This window comes from Choloepus didactylus, chromosome 7 (genome assembly GCF_015220235.1).
Source record: "Choloepus didactylus isolate mChoDid1 chromosome 7, mChoDid1.pri, whole genome shotgun sequence".
Lineage (NCBI taxonomy): Eukaryota > Metazoa > Chordata > Mammalia > Pilosa > Megalonychidae > Choloepus > Choloepus didactylus.
Genome location: NC_051313.1, coordinates 49,179,496 through 49,196,001, shown reverse-complemented (window position 1 = coordinate 49,196,001; position 16,506 = coordinate 49,179,496).

Here is a 16,506-nt window from a genome sequence, read left to right as displayed (position 1 = left end):
ACCAAACATGTTGGAGTGGCTTTTTAAATGGATAAGGGGAAGATTCTGGAAGAATGGTGAGGAACGTGACAGAAAAGGCCTAGACTGCTTTAAATAAACTGTTGGTAGAAATATGGACTCTAAAGATACTTCTGATGAAATTTTGAGCAGAAATGATGAATATTTCATTACCAACTGGAAGAAAGGTGATCCTTATTTTAAGTGGCAGAGAATTTGGCAAAATTATGTCCTTGTGTCAGATGGAAGGTAGAATTTGAAAGCAATGAGCTGGGATACTTGGCTGAGGAGATTTGCAGACTATGTGTGGAGGATATAGCCTGGCTTCTACTTACAGCCTATAGCAATATAAACTTAGAACTGAACTCTTTGATACAAGGAAAACAGAAATTGATGGTCTGGAAAACTCTGGGCTTCCAGAAAGTGAGACCCCAGAGGCTACAGCCCCATGTGAGGATTTAACCAAACATGGAAACTGACTGCCATTTCAGTACAAGCCAGGATTGGAGATGGAATTATCCAGAAGGGATTTGTGGAAAGTCCTACTGTCTGATAGTTTTGACCCCTGTAAACTGTATGCTAAGCCTACAGAATTTTTGCAAATTCTGTATAGAAAGAACCATTGCTGGTCAGGACAGAAGGAAATGAAGAAGTAACAAACTGGAGGAAAAATTTCTTCAAAAGCAGAGCCATGGAGATTGAGGTTTGGAGTCAAGAGGTCTCGGGCTGGGAGAGTGGAGTGGCCCACACACATGGAAAGTGTAAGTTTGTTCCAGAGGAAGAGAGTTGGCCTTCCACCTCAATGCTTAGGAAGAGTGCTGCTACTCCAGGTCCCAGAGAAGGTGGAGCACATTCCCTGGGGATTGGAGAGGGCCTGGCCACCACCCCCCCACTGTTCAGAGAGAGGAGAGCCTTTGACCCAGAGAGGCAGAGCCTGGGTGGCACTCTGTTTTTTGAGGAGGGTGGGGCCAAGGAAATGTGGTCTCCCCAATGTGTGGATATGTTGGAGCACTCACCCCAGCATTTGGAGAGAAAAGGGCTGCCACATAGGCCCTTGGAAAGGGTTGGACTCCTGCTCTCTAGCCCCAAGGATAAAACTTCCTTCTATAAATGACTCAGACTTTGAAATGTAATGAAGTTTGCCCTGTGAGTTTTAGGAACAATTTTGGTCCCTTAAACCCTGTTTTCCTTTCAGTTTCTCCTTATGGCAATGGGAATGTTTATCCTATGACTGTCCCTCCTTTGTATATTGGAAGCAGATAACTTGTTCTAAGTTCCACAGGTCCACAGTCAGAGGGTAATATTGCCTTAGGACAGACCATGCCTATAACTGATCTTGATGAGATATTGTACTTACCTATTGCTATTGAAATGATTTAAGTTTTTGTGATTTTTGTGATGGGATGAATGCATTTTGTATATGGAAAGATCATGTTTTTCTGGGATTCAGGGATGGAATGTGCTTGTTGTTATATATCATGTCCCCCAGAAAAAGCCGTGTTTTTTGATACAATCTTGTGGGGGCAGACGCATTAGTGTTGATTAAGTTGCAATCCTCTGATTGAGTGTTTCCATGGAGATGTGACTCAATCAACTGTGAGTGAAACATTTGATTGACAATTTTCATGGAGATATGGACCCCACCCATTCAGGATGGCTCTTAATTAAATCACTGAAGTCCTATGTAAGAAACTCAGAAAGAGCTTGCTGTTGCAGCGTAGAGAGGAACATCCTGGGGGAAAGTCCTTTTGAAACCAAAACTCCAGAGCAGATGCCAGCCACATGCCTTTCCAGCTTACAGAGGTTTTTCTGGATGCCATTGGCCATCCTCCAGTGAAGATGCCCAATTGTTGATTCCTTACCTTGGAACTTTATGGCCTTAAGACTAGAACTGTGTAACCAAATAACCCCCTTTATAAAAGCCAATCCATTTCTGGTATTTTGAATAATGGCAGCATTAACAAATGGGAACACCCTCCATGCAGTACTTAATTTGTAAATTTGAAAACTTCATCTAATCTCTTTCTTTTATAACTATATCTGGCATATTTCAGAATAACCAGCTGATAATATTATTCCTTTTAAATCTGCAAACTCTGAAACCATATGAATGCTGTCTATGTAGGAAAGTCTTCAATAGAATTTCTAATCTTAGTCTACATAAGAGAATTCATAATGGAGAGAAACCCTATGAATATCATCTATGTGGGAAAGCCTTCATTCAGTATTCTACCCTGAGACAACATGAGAGAACTCATACTGAAGAGAAATCTTGTGAATAGAATCTTTGTGGAAAAGCCTTCAGTCAATATTTTGCCCCTAGGTGGCATGAGAAAATTCACACAGAACAGAAACCCTATGAATGTCACCTATGTGGGAAAGCCTTAAGTCTCCTCAATCGATTGTGGATGTAATTAACCATAGATAAAATTAACTTACTGATCATTTAAATCCATGAACTGTCCTCACAGTATTAATTAGGCCAGTACTTGCTTAACCAAACAACTGGACACCACCACCTGGCCAAGTTGACACATGAACCTAATCATCATCCACTTCAATTGCCATAATTAATTACTGTTACTCCTTAGAATTATAATGTTTAAGATATATCCTTTAAATTTTCTACTTCTGAAAATCCGTGGCAGGGAAGACCAGCCTGAAGCCATACTGCTACACGCAGTTTCCTAATTTTCCTCACAATTTTTCTGGAGAGACTTTTGTTCATCTTTTTTTCCTGGTGTAGAATTCCACCCTTCCAAGATAACTCTTGCTCATCCTTCAAGACGTATTCCTGTGGTAAGTCACTGTGGCTGCTCCTCAACAGATTGAGTTAGCGACCCAAGTAGTAAATCTCTAGTCCTCTGTACTATTCTATTTTGTATGAAGCATGCTGGCAGGAAATTGTCTGTTACTCATCTATGATATGACCAGCAGGGCCTGCTCTGTTGAAACCTCAGCTATATTTCTGAGACATAGCAAAAATTTCCTTTGGTAGATCATTAAGTATTAACGTGATTCTTTCAAGTTAAAGTGGTATAAAAGACAGAGTCCTCAGTTTTGTACTGCTCTGTCTTGCTAGGTTTCTTGCTCCTTATTCCACACAATAGAACTTTGGGATCACATCTATGAAGAACAAGGGAGGCACTGATGACTTCTCATATATTCTTTGCTGGTTCAGTAAGAAAAAAAAAAAACAATTAAAAAGCAAAACAAAATGAAACAATAGCCAAAATGTAAGTTATCATTCTTATCAATGACAGCCTTTGTGATATGTCCTAGCTCATGCTGCTAAAATATGTCTCTGGTGGGGAGAGGGAAGGTGGACTTTGTCTTATTAATTGCTATATCACATGTCTTCATTCAATATCTGTCATGTTACATGTAATACTAAATGTTTCTTTAATAGTAAATATTTATTTAAAAAATCAAATTAATATGGCTAGACTGATCCTTTTTTTACCCAATAGCTTGTGGCCAATTTCCATTGATGCCTGTGAAGGTTTGAACGTATTATGCCCACAAATGCCATTATCTTTGATGTAATCTTGTGTGGGCAGACCTATCAGTGTTAATTAGATTGCAATTCTTTGAGTGTTTCCATGGAATGTGCCCCACCCAACTGTGGGTGATGACTCTGACTGGATAATTTCCATGGAGGTATGGCCCCACCCTTTCAGGGTGGGCCTTGATCAGTGGAGCCATATAAATGAGCTGACAAACAGAAAGAACTCAGTGCAGCTGTGAGTGATGTTTTGAAGAGGAGCTGCAGCCAAGAGGGACACTTTGAAGAAAGCACAGGAGCTGCAGATGAGAGACACTTTGAAAACAGCCATCTAAAGCAGACTCTTGCTCTGGAGAAGCTAAGGGAGGACAAAAACCCCAAAAGCAACTAAGAGTGACATTTTTGAGGAACTGCAGCCTAGAGAGGAACATCCTGGGAGAAAGCCATTTTGAAACCAGAACTTTGGAGCAGATGCCAGCCACGTGCTTTCCCAGCTAACAGAGTTTTCTGGACACCATTGGCCATCCTCCAGTGAAGGTACCCGATGGCTGATGTGTTACCTTGGACTCTTTTTGGCCTTAAGACTGTAACTGTGTAACCAAATAAACCCCCTTTTATAAAAGCCAATCCATCTCTGGTGTTTTGCATTCTGGTAGCATTAGCAAACTAGAACAATGCCTCGCTGGCATGTCAAATTCATTATTTCTAAAATTTAATTTATTATCAATCCCTAAAACTCTGTGCCTCCTTTGTTATTTATTATCCCATTAAATGGCAACACAAGACCCAGTTGCTCAAATTAGAATTCCCTACTCAACCATCTCCTACATTTATTCATCAATTCATCAATTGAGGTTCACCTGAAGGGTATATGTGTGTGTGTGTGTGTGTGTGTGTGTGTGTGTGTGTGTAATAATTTCCTTCTGTTCTCTGTGGAATTCACTCCGGTTATATTAATAGTCTCTTAGCAGGAAAGTTAATAAGTATGAGAGTTCTACCTTCCTAAAGAGTGTTAAAATGCTTTTCACTATAAATCATTACCACTACCTTCTATTACTCTCACACTTCAGGAAAAAAAAAGAGAACTAACTGACATTCCAAGTCTTGGCAAAATGGTATATATCTTATATGTAACCTCAGTTAAAGTTGCATCTAGCTAGTAGCACCTTATACTGCTTATTCCAAATTCTCATTGCAATATCTGTAAAATAAGATAAAAATTGAAAACTCAGAACACTAGGAATTCCCAAATTAAGAATGAAATTCAACCTATTAGTAACATTCAGGAAACATTTCTACTAATGACAATTATCATGGAACTGGAATGTAAAAATCAACATCCCAACAAAATATCAACTGCATAAGCACAAAACAATTACAGGAAAAGTGACAATCCTGCCTCCTGAAAGAAGATAAGAAGTTGATCTACTTTTTCCTTATGTCTGGTCTTTGGCTCACAACAATAAAATAGATAAACAAGTAGAGAGATATAGAAATTGGTAACATTCCTATGGTGTATTCTGAGTCACCCAGTGTGCTTTTCCATACATCACCATCACTTTCCTTATTATTATCTCTAAACAACCACTTAGAAACTGTAAATCACAAAATCCAGCTTGACAGGTGTTCTGGTTTGCTAATGCTGCTGCTTTGCAAAACACCAGAAATGGATTGGCTTTTACAAAAGGGGGTTTATTTGGTTACAAACTTACAGTCTTAAGACCATAAGTGTCCAAGGTAAGACATCTACAATAGGGTATCTTCACTGGAGAAAGGCCAATGGCATCTGGAAAAACTCTGTCAGCTGGGAAGCCATGTGGCTGGCATCTGCTTGCTCCCAGGTTGCATTTCAAAAATGGCATTCTCCAAAATGTTGCTCTTGGGACATTTTGTCCTCTCTTAGCTGCAGCTCCTCTTCAAAATGTTGCTCTCAGTTGCTCTCTGTGTCTGGGCCTGTGTGGCTCTTTTTAAAGTACTCCAGTGATCCAATAAAAACCCACCCTGAATGGGTGGGGCAACACCTCCATAGAAACAATCCAATGAAAAATCACACCAACAGTTGATTGAGTCACATCTCCATGGAAACACTGAACCAACAATTTCCAACCCAATCGACACTAGTATGTCCTCCTGCACAAGACTGTATCAAAGAATATAGCTTTATCTGGGGGACATAACATATACAAACCAGTACAACAGGACACAGGGAGGTAGATGAAAGGAGGTTTGTGAGATGGCCTGTGAGCAAGTCACTTCTCCAAAGATTTAGTACCTACAATTATAATTCTGTAGCATGAGGCAGAGACTGGAACAGTCCAAATAAAGTGGTATTATACACTTGAGACTATCCTTTTCCTTATACTTTTTCTGAATAGATTGTCAGAAACAAGGAGTGTAAGTTGGGGGCAAAGAGAAAATAATAGTAGTCAATACTTTGTAATACATTCTATTTTCCAAATATTATTCTAAGCCCTTTATGTACATTAACCCAGTTAACCCTCACAACAACCAATGAAGTAGGTATTAATATTATTGACATTTTTCAAATGAGGAGACTGAGTCACTGAAAGGTTAAACAACTTGTCCAAGGTAAGATAGCTAGTAAATGTCATAGCTGGAACTCATGCTCTGGTTTCAAATCCCATCCTCTTAACAACTATTGTATACTGTCAGGATAGTCTTGATTCAACAACACTGACAAGGGATCAAGCTAGGTTTTGTGCATTTAAACCAGTTGTTAAACTGAACCTGTGAAGGAGACTTGACCAATTTTCAACTAAATAAGGAGACGGATCAAATGGAATACACATAACTTTTTTGAGAATAAGCAGATAAACCAGCAAATCTACTGTTCCAGTGTGCTAATGCTGCCATTTTGCAAAACACCAGAAATGGATTGGTTTTTATAAAGGGGGTTTATATGGTTACAAAATTATAGTCTTAAGGCCATAAAGGGTCCAAGGTAAGGCATCAGCAAGTATACCTTCATTGAAGGAAGGCCAATGGCATCTGAAAACCTCTGTTAGCTGGGAAGGCACATGGCTGGCATCTGCTCCAGGGTTCTAGTTTCAAGATGGCTTTCTCACAGGACATTTCTCTCTCTAGGCATTTGGGGGTATTCTCTTAGTTTATTCCAGGCAAATCCCAGACCAGCAAAAGTCTACTTTCAAAGGCCGTCTTCAAAATGTCTGTCTTGGCTGCAGCTAACATCAGGGTCCTGCAACTCCAAGCATGTCTAAGCATCAGTGTCAGCAAGTGTCTGGGCCTGTCTGGCTCCTTTTAAAGTTCTCCAGTAACCCATCAAGACCCATGCTGAATTGGTGGGGCCACACCTCCTTGGAAATAATCCAATCAAAGGTATCACCCACAGTTGGGTGTGTCACAACTCCATGGAAGCAACTCAATCCAAAGATTCCAACCTAATCAACACTAATACATCTGTCCCCTCAAGACTGTATTAAAGAACATGGCTTTTTCTGGGGGACATAATATATCCAAACCAGCACACCTTCTATAGCATCTAAGAATGGTAATCTAATCTTGAGGACTTAGAGGAGGATCACACAGACCTCTGAATATTATTCACCAAAGACTTAGAGAATTTTTCAGAAATCTATTAGGATCCTCAATAAGATTCAGTAAACCTACAATGAATGAGAAACACATACTTGAAGAAGGTACCAGTTGAGATAGATAAAATAGCAACATAAAATTAAATGTGGGCTGGATAACATATGAAAGACTGAAAATAAGCTAAAAATATAAGAGAATATAAATATAAAGACAGTATAAAGATGAATACACAATGTAGAAAATTGAATGAATAATATGGAGACAATTTTTTTTCTTACTGGGGGCTATATAGGAACTCTGTACTTTCTGCATGATTTTTCTGTAAATTTAGAATTGCTCTAACAATTAAAGAATGAAAAAAAATTTTTCTTTAAAATTGTTTAAAATGAACAAAAGTTATCAGTGAAAAGCTGATACATACAGAGGACATAAATATCTGAGTTGAAAATTATGGGCATTCCTGTAGAAACTGAAATCTGGAACGGAAACTAAAACCACAGGGAAATGAATAGCCTCCAAGTATGGAGATCAAAGGACTCACTGCAACTGAGAGAAAACAGTTAAAAGACACCCTTTCTAAGATATTTGTTATTGCAGAAAATTTGCTATATGACTATATATCAAATGTACACATAATTATATCATTTCCTACTTACTGTCTTAGAGCCTGGATTTTCCACTTAAAATGTTTTAAATATTTTTTGCTTACTAAATATACATTTACAAAATAATTTCTAAATGGTTTGAAGTATTATTTATTTAATGACTCCCCATAATTTCTCTAATATAAGCTATGTTATAATAAACTTTCTTGTTTACAGACAACCATTAATTTCTTCAAATAAATTTAAATCAACAGTTAATAGAATATGTGCATTTTTAGAAATCTTGACATTAATCCTGAATATATTAAAGCAGATCAATACTCTAACAAAAGTAATGTCTTAGCATCCAGTTTTCATGTGAAATATAATTACATAAAGGAAATCAACATATAAGTACTGTTTCTTTTGTTTTTATTTTTGGTTTTTAATGGTATGTAGTTTTGGAATACAGATTGAGGATAACTGATTATCTTTCTCATAATGTAAAAGTTCTTTAATAATTGGTATAATCAACTTCTACATACCTCACTGTAATACTGGACTTCATAAAAATAGATGTGTTTTTTTTAGTTATCCTCCTATTGCCAGACCATAAACCCTCCATAAACCTTTGCCATAATTCACAAAATACATGCAAACATGTATTATTGTACATTATGGATTCAGTAAATTTTTCTAATACATTTGTATACATTCTGAAACCATTAATAAATCTGATGTATAGTTGCTTGTAAGATGGCCTGTGAGCAAGTCACTTCTCCAAAGATTTAGTACCTACAATTATAATTCTGTATAATATGTACCAGCACATATTCATTTATATGCTAGGTTTCCAGAATGGAAAATTTAGCAATTAGGACATTAAACTATTTGGATAGCTTGAAATTTGGATACATTAAAATATACATTTTGTGTCTTGTATTCTCATATTAGGTTGTGGAAAAATATCAGGGCACATATCCTGTGTCACTCCAGAAGGCAGAAATCGAGAATATAGAAAATGTAGCAAGAAATCTACTAGCTCATGGTGAAAAATAACTTTCATTGTCATTGCCACCATTGTACCTATGTTCGTCCTCCTCAATCTCTGGTTTATTCCAATATGTTTCCTTAACTCCTCTGAAATGAATCTCCCTGAAATTCTGCTCTCATTACATCATTTATATGCTCAGAAATTTCAGTAGTTCCTCAACAAGCACCTTACGCTGGTGTTCCAGGTTCCCTGTAGTCTGAATACAGCCCCCATTTCCTGGCTCATCCCCTCACTCTCATCTTTCTTGAACTGGACACACATTTACTGTCCATGCCCTGAGTAAGGTTTCTTTCTGTCAGCTTACTACCATTTTATTCTCTTAGTATGAATTTCCTTTTGTCCCATCTCTATCTCTACTAATCCTCTTCTTCCTTTAAGGTTGGCAAAATAGATTAGTGGGGACATGTCGGATAGAAACAGACTTTAGTTTGAATTCCAGATCCAACACTAACACGCTGTGTGGCCTTGGGGCAGCCTTCAGATATTCTGCTCTTTGTTTTCCTCATGAGTAATTTATAGAGGATGATATTTGCTACCTCCCTGAGTGCTTGTGACCCTTATATGGACAGGGCCTAGCACAGACTAAGGACTCAGGATATGTTAGCTCTTGTTACTTCATCTAAATGATTTTACAGTGTCCACCAATTTTAATTTGCATTATGTTTATCAGTATATGGACATTATTTTTAGACTATGAGATACTGATATCACCAATTTTGACACATCTCTTTATTCTTTCGGTGCTTAGCATGTAATTTTACTTATAGTAAACCTGAATTAAATACTAGATGAATAAAATAATCATTGAATCTATTCAAGTGACTTAAAAAAGGGAAGGTTTGTCTCACAATGCTTCTTGCTTCTAAAAGCATTCTAAGAGTGATTGACTAATTCACACAATGTAATAATACATAATGTTAATAATTTGGATGGGGATAGGAGCAAACAAACTCTCAGACCATTCTAATTCTAGGATTTTGACAGACCTTTAGCTCAACACAATTTATTATGGGATCACTGTGGTATTTGGGGCCAGGTAAATGGGTTAGGAGGCAGATGTCATGATATTTTCATTATTTTAGTTAGGAATTGTATTAAGAAAATATAATTTTCAAACATGATATTTGCCTAATAATGTCCACTAGAAAGCCATTTCTGGTATAATTAGAATGAACTGGGAATCCTGAAATTTAGCTTTTTAATGAACTAGCCTTGTGATTTTGAGAACACCCTTAACCTCTAAGGATCTGTTTCCTCATCTGTAAAATTAGGGCTTGGACTAAATAATCTTTGAATTTGAAATTTATAAGAGCTGTGAGGAAATTCCAAGTTCTGTAATACAGCAAATGTTAAATAGTCAAAAATTTGTATTTCTTCAGAATAGTACAAATTTGGAGCACATAAATATTCAGCAGGAGATGTGGCCAAATTCCTGACAAGCAAACTCTGGTGTGTTTTCTCATCAACCTAAATTAAACTGCAATTGTACCCCAAACAGCCTTATATGTCTGTAGACTCCTGCCAATATACCATTGGATCTCTCTTCTGCAGCTGTTTGTGATGTTCCAAAGAGACAAGTGAATACTGTTGTCAAATTAGAAGTGTAGAAAACGGCATCATTAAAGCATCATTAAAGCAGAATGAATAAATTAAGACAGTCCTGTAAGAGCATCTTTAACAAATAGAGAACAACTAAAGTATAAACTTCAGATTTTGTATAATTACAACTTCAATTTTTTTAAAAGCTGATATTTTAATTTAATAATACATAATTTTAGTTTGCAACTATATATTAGCTTTGCTGTGGTCAGGCAGTTTTATTAAAAAACACTTTGAGAATTACGTTTAGTGAAAAAATTCCTCAGTGTCAAATAAAAAAAAAATCTGGGTCTTATTGGTCTTTGTTTCATCCTGTGTAAATTAGGACTAGATTACATCCAAAGTGTTGCTAAAGTTCCATGATTCTCTGATTCTGAGTATTCTATTTAGTTTTCAATATATTAGCAAAAGAAGTTCTTTAAACATTGCATGCATTACAAAAAGGCATATGATATTTCCTTATATAGTAAATTACTTGAGATTAATTTGAGATTATTAATGGAAACAGCTTGGAAAGCACAGGCAAGTTAAATGTTCCAGGGAAATGGAATTGGAAACAGAAGCAGGTGAAAGATTTGAATATTCACTGCAAGAATCAGATAGGAGTAATACAGACTCATGGGGACAAATTAAGCATTTTTCTATTTGTCACAAGTGTATTTGAACTGTATAGTCACCTCAGATATTTAAATGGAGACTTGGCAGTACCAGCAATTGCTAATAGCAAGACTATGGGAATCAACAGCAACAATTTCCGGTAGGCACCAGTAAAAGGAAGCACATAATCAACTCTTAGAATTCAAATGAACAGGCACATGAGCTATCCTTTTCAAAAGAGCTGTTAGGCTATCTGCCACACTTAGACTTACTTTTGAAGATTATGTTTAGAGAAATGATGAAGGAAAAGGGCAGCAGGTGGTTAGAGAAGGCAGGAGAAATACTGTGCTTCACTTGGAATGATGAATAAACTTAGGCAACAAAGTTGTAATCTGAGCTTGTGGTGCAGGTGCTAATTATTCTTTCAGTGGCACCACTAGAGTTCAGGGACTGGGGCCTGATTTATAGCCTATCTTGGCTAGTACTGACCAGACATAAGTAATTCCAGATGCCAAGTGTCAATGGGGGCATTGGAGGTACCCAACGATAAATAGCTGTGATAAATTTTTAGATGAAAATTTGTTGTACCTCTGTCTTATACTCTTTTTGCTAAGTAAGAATTATTCTGAGATATAGAATGTGAATTTGTGCTGACGATGATTTTAAAACTTGCACTGAATTTCAGTATAGCTTGATCAAATTTATTTGACCTCTTCCCATCCCAACTCTGCCCAGTTTCTTACAGTCAACCTAGATTACTTAATGATAAAATCTTAGAGTAAAGTAAAAGTCTTCAAATAAATGTAGTAACTGTAATTTGTATTCTAAAATTTTTTTAAAAGATTTTAGAATTTCCTTTCATATTTGATGCATTTGTTGAACTCATACTTGTAATTCAAGACTTGACTTCAACACCACATGCTCTATGAAGTTATAATGAGCCTCTCACCCCAACTGTCCATCCCAAGGTTAGGCACATTTCTATAATACTGCAATTTGTTGTTGTTTCCATTTCCTTGCTGCTAAAATTAATACCATACAATAGGATGGCTTACACAACAAGAATTTATTGGCTCACAGTTTTGAGGCTGGGAGAAGTCTAAAATCAAAGCATTAGCAAGGTGTTGCTTTCTCCCCAGGAGACCTTGGTCCTTGGCTTTCCTGTCACATGGCAATGCATATGGCGATGTCTCCTTTCTCTTACAGGTCCATTAACTTCTATTCTTGCTTCCGTGGCTTCTCTCTCTGTGACTTTCTCTATATGGCCTTCAGTAATAGGATTAAGATCCATCCTGATTTAATTGGGCTACATCGTAACTGAAGTAACCTTATCAAAAGGTACTATTTATAATGGGTTCACATTATAAAATGTGAAATAGATCAATAACATATTTTTCTAGGCTACATAAATCTAAGCCACCACATTTGTTATTCTCCCGCACTAGGCTCCAAAATTCTGATGGCAAGGAATTTATCTCAATTGTGAGTAAATGTTAAATGGAAGAATGTATGGATGACTGGCTTGATGGATGGATGATGTGCTTATTCCTACTACTTTGACAACCAATGATAGCACATCCAGGGGTATGGGTTGAATAGGTTTACATAACAAGGAAAGATATAATCAGTAGCTTTTGAATCCAAGAAAAAGGGGAACACAGGGGTTTGCAAGCCTTCATATGCCTAGAAATCATATGGGGAGTTTTTATAAAAATACTGATATCTAAGTTTTATCCTTCTGTACAGTGGTTCTCAAAATTAATCTCTGGACCAGCAGCATCAGTATTATCTAAGAATTCATTAGAAATGCAAACACTTGTGTTCCATTATGGACCTGCACATATAGAAACTCCAGGGCTGAGACTCATAAATCTGTGTTTTATTAAGCCCTTCAGATGATTCTCAAGCACATTAAAGTTTGGAAACATGGTGAGATTCTGAGTCAAACAATCTGAAGTGTAACATGGGCATTCATATTTTTTTCAACAGTTCTTCTGACGATTCTAATATGAAACCAAAGATGTGAACCATGGAAGTATAACAAGAAAACAAAAACATATGGAGTCAAATTCATGAGGAACAAGAACAGAAAGAATATAAAGTAAAATGAAGGGGGAAAAGGTTGTGGAATATTGTCAAATACTGACTCAAGTTTTTGTTTGTTTGTTTCTTTGTTTCTTTGACAAGATGAGAACATTATAGAGGGAAACATTTGCTGGGCTTGTCCACCATGAGTGATTTGATTATTCTACAAAATCTAATGCCAGTTCTAGATGCAGGTTTCTTAATTTTCCAAGTCAGCTATAATAAATGTCACAGACTAGTTGGCTTAAACAATGGGAATTTATTGTGTCACGATTTTGAAGGCTAGAAGGCCAAATTCAAGGTTTTGATAGTGTTTTAGTTTTCTTGGCTGCCAAAGCAAATACCATGCAATGAGTTTGCTTAAGCAATGGGAATTTACTTGCTCACCATTTTGGGATAAATCCAAATCAAAGCACCAACAAGGATTCTTTCTTCCAGAAGACTGATATTCTGGGGTGGCTGCTGGTGATCCTTGGTCCTGGGCTCCTCTGTCACATGACAAAGCACATGGTGGCCTCTCCTGCCTCTCTCTTTTCTTCCAGGTTCTGTTGACTTTCAGCTTCTTGTTTCCTGTGACTTTATCTGTCTGAATTTCTTTCTGCTTATAAAGGACCTCAGTAGTAGGATTAAGATCCATCCTAACTGTGTTGAGCCACACCTTAACTCAAGTAATCATCAAAGGTCCTACTTACAATGGGTTTAAACCCATAAGAATGGGTTAAATTTAAGAATATGTTTTTCTGGGATATATACAGCTCCAAACTGCCACACTCTGTCTTCTGGACTTCCAAGAGACATGTTCTTTCCTATGCAAAATACATTCATTTCATCACGACTTCCAAAAAGTCTTAAGTCATTTCAGTAACAATGGTGAGTACAAAGTCTCTTTACAATTGTTGTGCTCTGTCCTGGGGCACAATTCCCCTCTGTCTGTGGACCTGTGAAATCTAGAAAACAAGTTATCTGCTTACAATATACATTGTAGGGATAGGCATAGGATAGACATTCCCATTCTAATAGGGAGGAATTGGCAAGGAAACAGGGATCACAGGTCCTAAACAATTCTGACACCCAGCAGGGCAAACTCTGTTAGATTTCAAGGCCTGAGAGTCATCTATGGATCAATGTCCTATCCTCTGTGCCTGATGGAGTGGAAGCCCCACCCCTTCAAAGTGCATGAACAGGGGCCATGCTTTCCTCCAACACTGGGGTAAAGGCCCCACCCTCCCTGTACATCAGGGTGGCAGCCAGGCTCTCCACAAACCCTGGGACATAGCTCACACCCTCTCTGAGCATTGGAGTGGCAGCTAGGCTCTCTCAAAACCTCAGGACACAGTGCCCACCCTCTCCAACCACTGGGTTGGTGGCCAGGCTTTCTGAACATGCGGGGGCACAGGCCCCACCATCAACAAGCATTCAGATCACAGTACTCTCCCTGGACAAGGTTCACCCCCTCCAAGTGCAGGGGTGGAACTGCCCTTTCCACACACATGGGTGGGCTTGCTCTCTTGGCCTGAAGAGATATCTTTGGTCCAGGCCTTGGCTTCCATGATTCTGCCCCTAAGCTATTCTTCCTTCAATTAGTCCTTTCTCTATTCCTTTCAATGCAAACTGGTAGTGGTTCTTCTCACACAAAATTCACAAAAATCCTTGTTGGCTTTGTGTGCAAATCACAGGGATCCAAACCTTCAGACAGAAGGAAGAGATCCTTCCTGCATAACTTATTTCTAACCCTGACTTTCACTGAAATGGCTGACTGGTTCCATGTTTCTTTTGAGCCTTCACATGGAGTCCTATTCGCTGGAGATTCTCTTACTGGAAGCTCAGGGAGGTCCCTGACAGAGAGGTCTCTGTCCCTAGTCTCAGAACACACTATCTAGATAGGCTCAGCCTTTTCCAAACCCATCAACTTCTGGTTTCTTTGTGCTTAAGAGTTCACTTTTCAGCTTATCCCTTTCTTCTCTCATTTTAGCATAAGCTGCAAGAAAAAAGCAGGCTTCACTTTCCATACTTAGATTCAAAATCTCCTCAGCTAAATATCCAAGTTCATCATTTTCAAGTTCTGTTTTTCATCTGACATCAGAATTCAATTTGCCAACTTCTCCGACACTTTAAAACAAGGATTGCCTTTATTCCAGTTTCCAATAACACATTTATCATTTTCTTCTAAGGCCTCTTTGAATAAAACTTTAGCATACATTTCTACCTACAGTCACCTTCAAGTAATCTAGGCTTTTCCTATTAAGCACCTCACAATTCTTCCAGTCTCTTCCCATTTCCCAATTCTAAAGCCATTTCTTTTTTCTTTTTGATATTTACAATAGAAACACCTCACTCTCCTGACACCAAAATCTGTTTTAGTTTCCTTGGCAGCCAAAGTACATACCATGCAATCTGTTGGCTTAAACAATGGGAACTTATTAGCTCAGGGTTTTAAAGATAAGTCCAAATAAATATGCTGTCAAGGTAGTGCTTTCTTTCTGATGACTGGCATTTTGGGGCTGGCTGCCAGTGATCCTTGGTTTTGGGCTCTTCTGTCACATAGCAATACCCATGGTATCCTCTCCATTCTTTTCCAGGCTCCGCTGACTTTCAGATTCTGGCTGCTCCCTCCAGCTTTCTCTCTCTCTGTGGTCTTCCCTATAAGACCTTCAGTAATAGGATTAAGACCCATCCTAATTGAGTGGGACACACCTTAACTGAAATAACCTCATCAAAAGGTCCAACTTACAATGGGTTCATACCGCCAGGAATAGATTAAGTTTAAGGACATGTTTTCTGGGGTACATAACTCCAAACCACCACAGATGGTATCAAGTTTTTTCTGAAATCTGCAGCATTCTGGTGGTACTTGCTGGTAATCCATAACTAAATCTTTGTCTCTGTCACATGGTCATCTCTTTCCCAATCTGTCTCTTATTCTTTGTCTAAAATTTCCCCTGCTTATAAGGACTCCAGTTATATTGCTTTAAGACACCCCTCCCCAATTCAGTTCAGCTTCATTTTAACTAAATAATATCTTCAGAGATCCTATTTACAAATGAGTTCACATGTACAGGACTGGGGTTTAGGACTTGAATATGTCTGTATGGAAGACATGATTCAATTCACAATAACATGATCTCCTGCTTCATAAGACAGACAACCTATAAGACTATCTCCTTTAAGAATCTTTGTCTATACCTGTATAGGTACAGCTATAGATCACACTCAATCTTATTTATTTCTCAAAGAATCCTTTGAGGGGAAAGAATTATTACACCCAGTTTTTGCAGATATGTAAAATGAAATTCAGAGAGTTTAATCAACTAGCCCAGATTCATACAAGTGAATGATATATTTCAGTTGGGATTGTGGCTCAAATCTCTTTCACTGTGCCACTCTGTTTCTCACAATCAAGACACTTGGGGCATTAACATTTTAAAGTATGAATCATAAAAATATTCTAAAGTCTGTAGTTAAAATCAGGTGGGAATTTTGCTCCTTATGTTCTATAATTATATTTACCTATT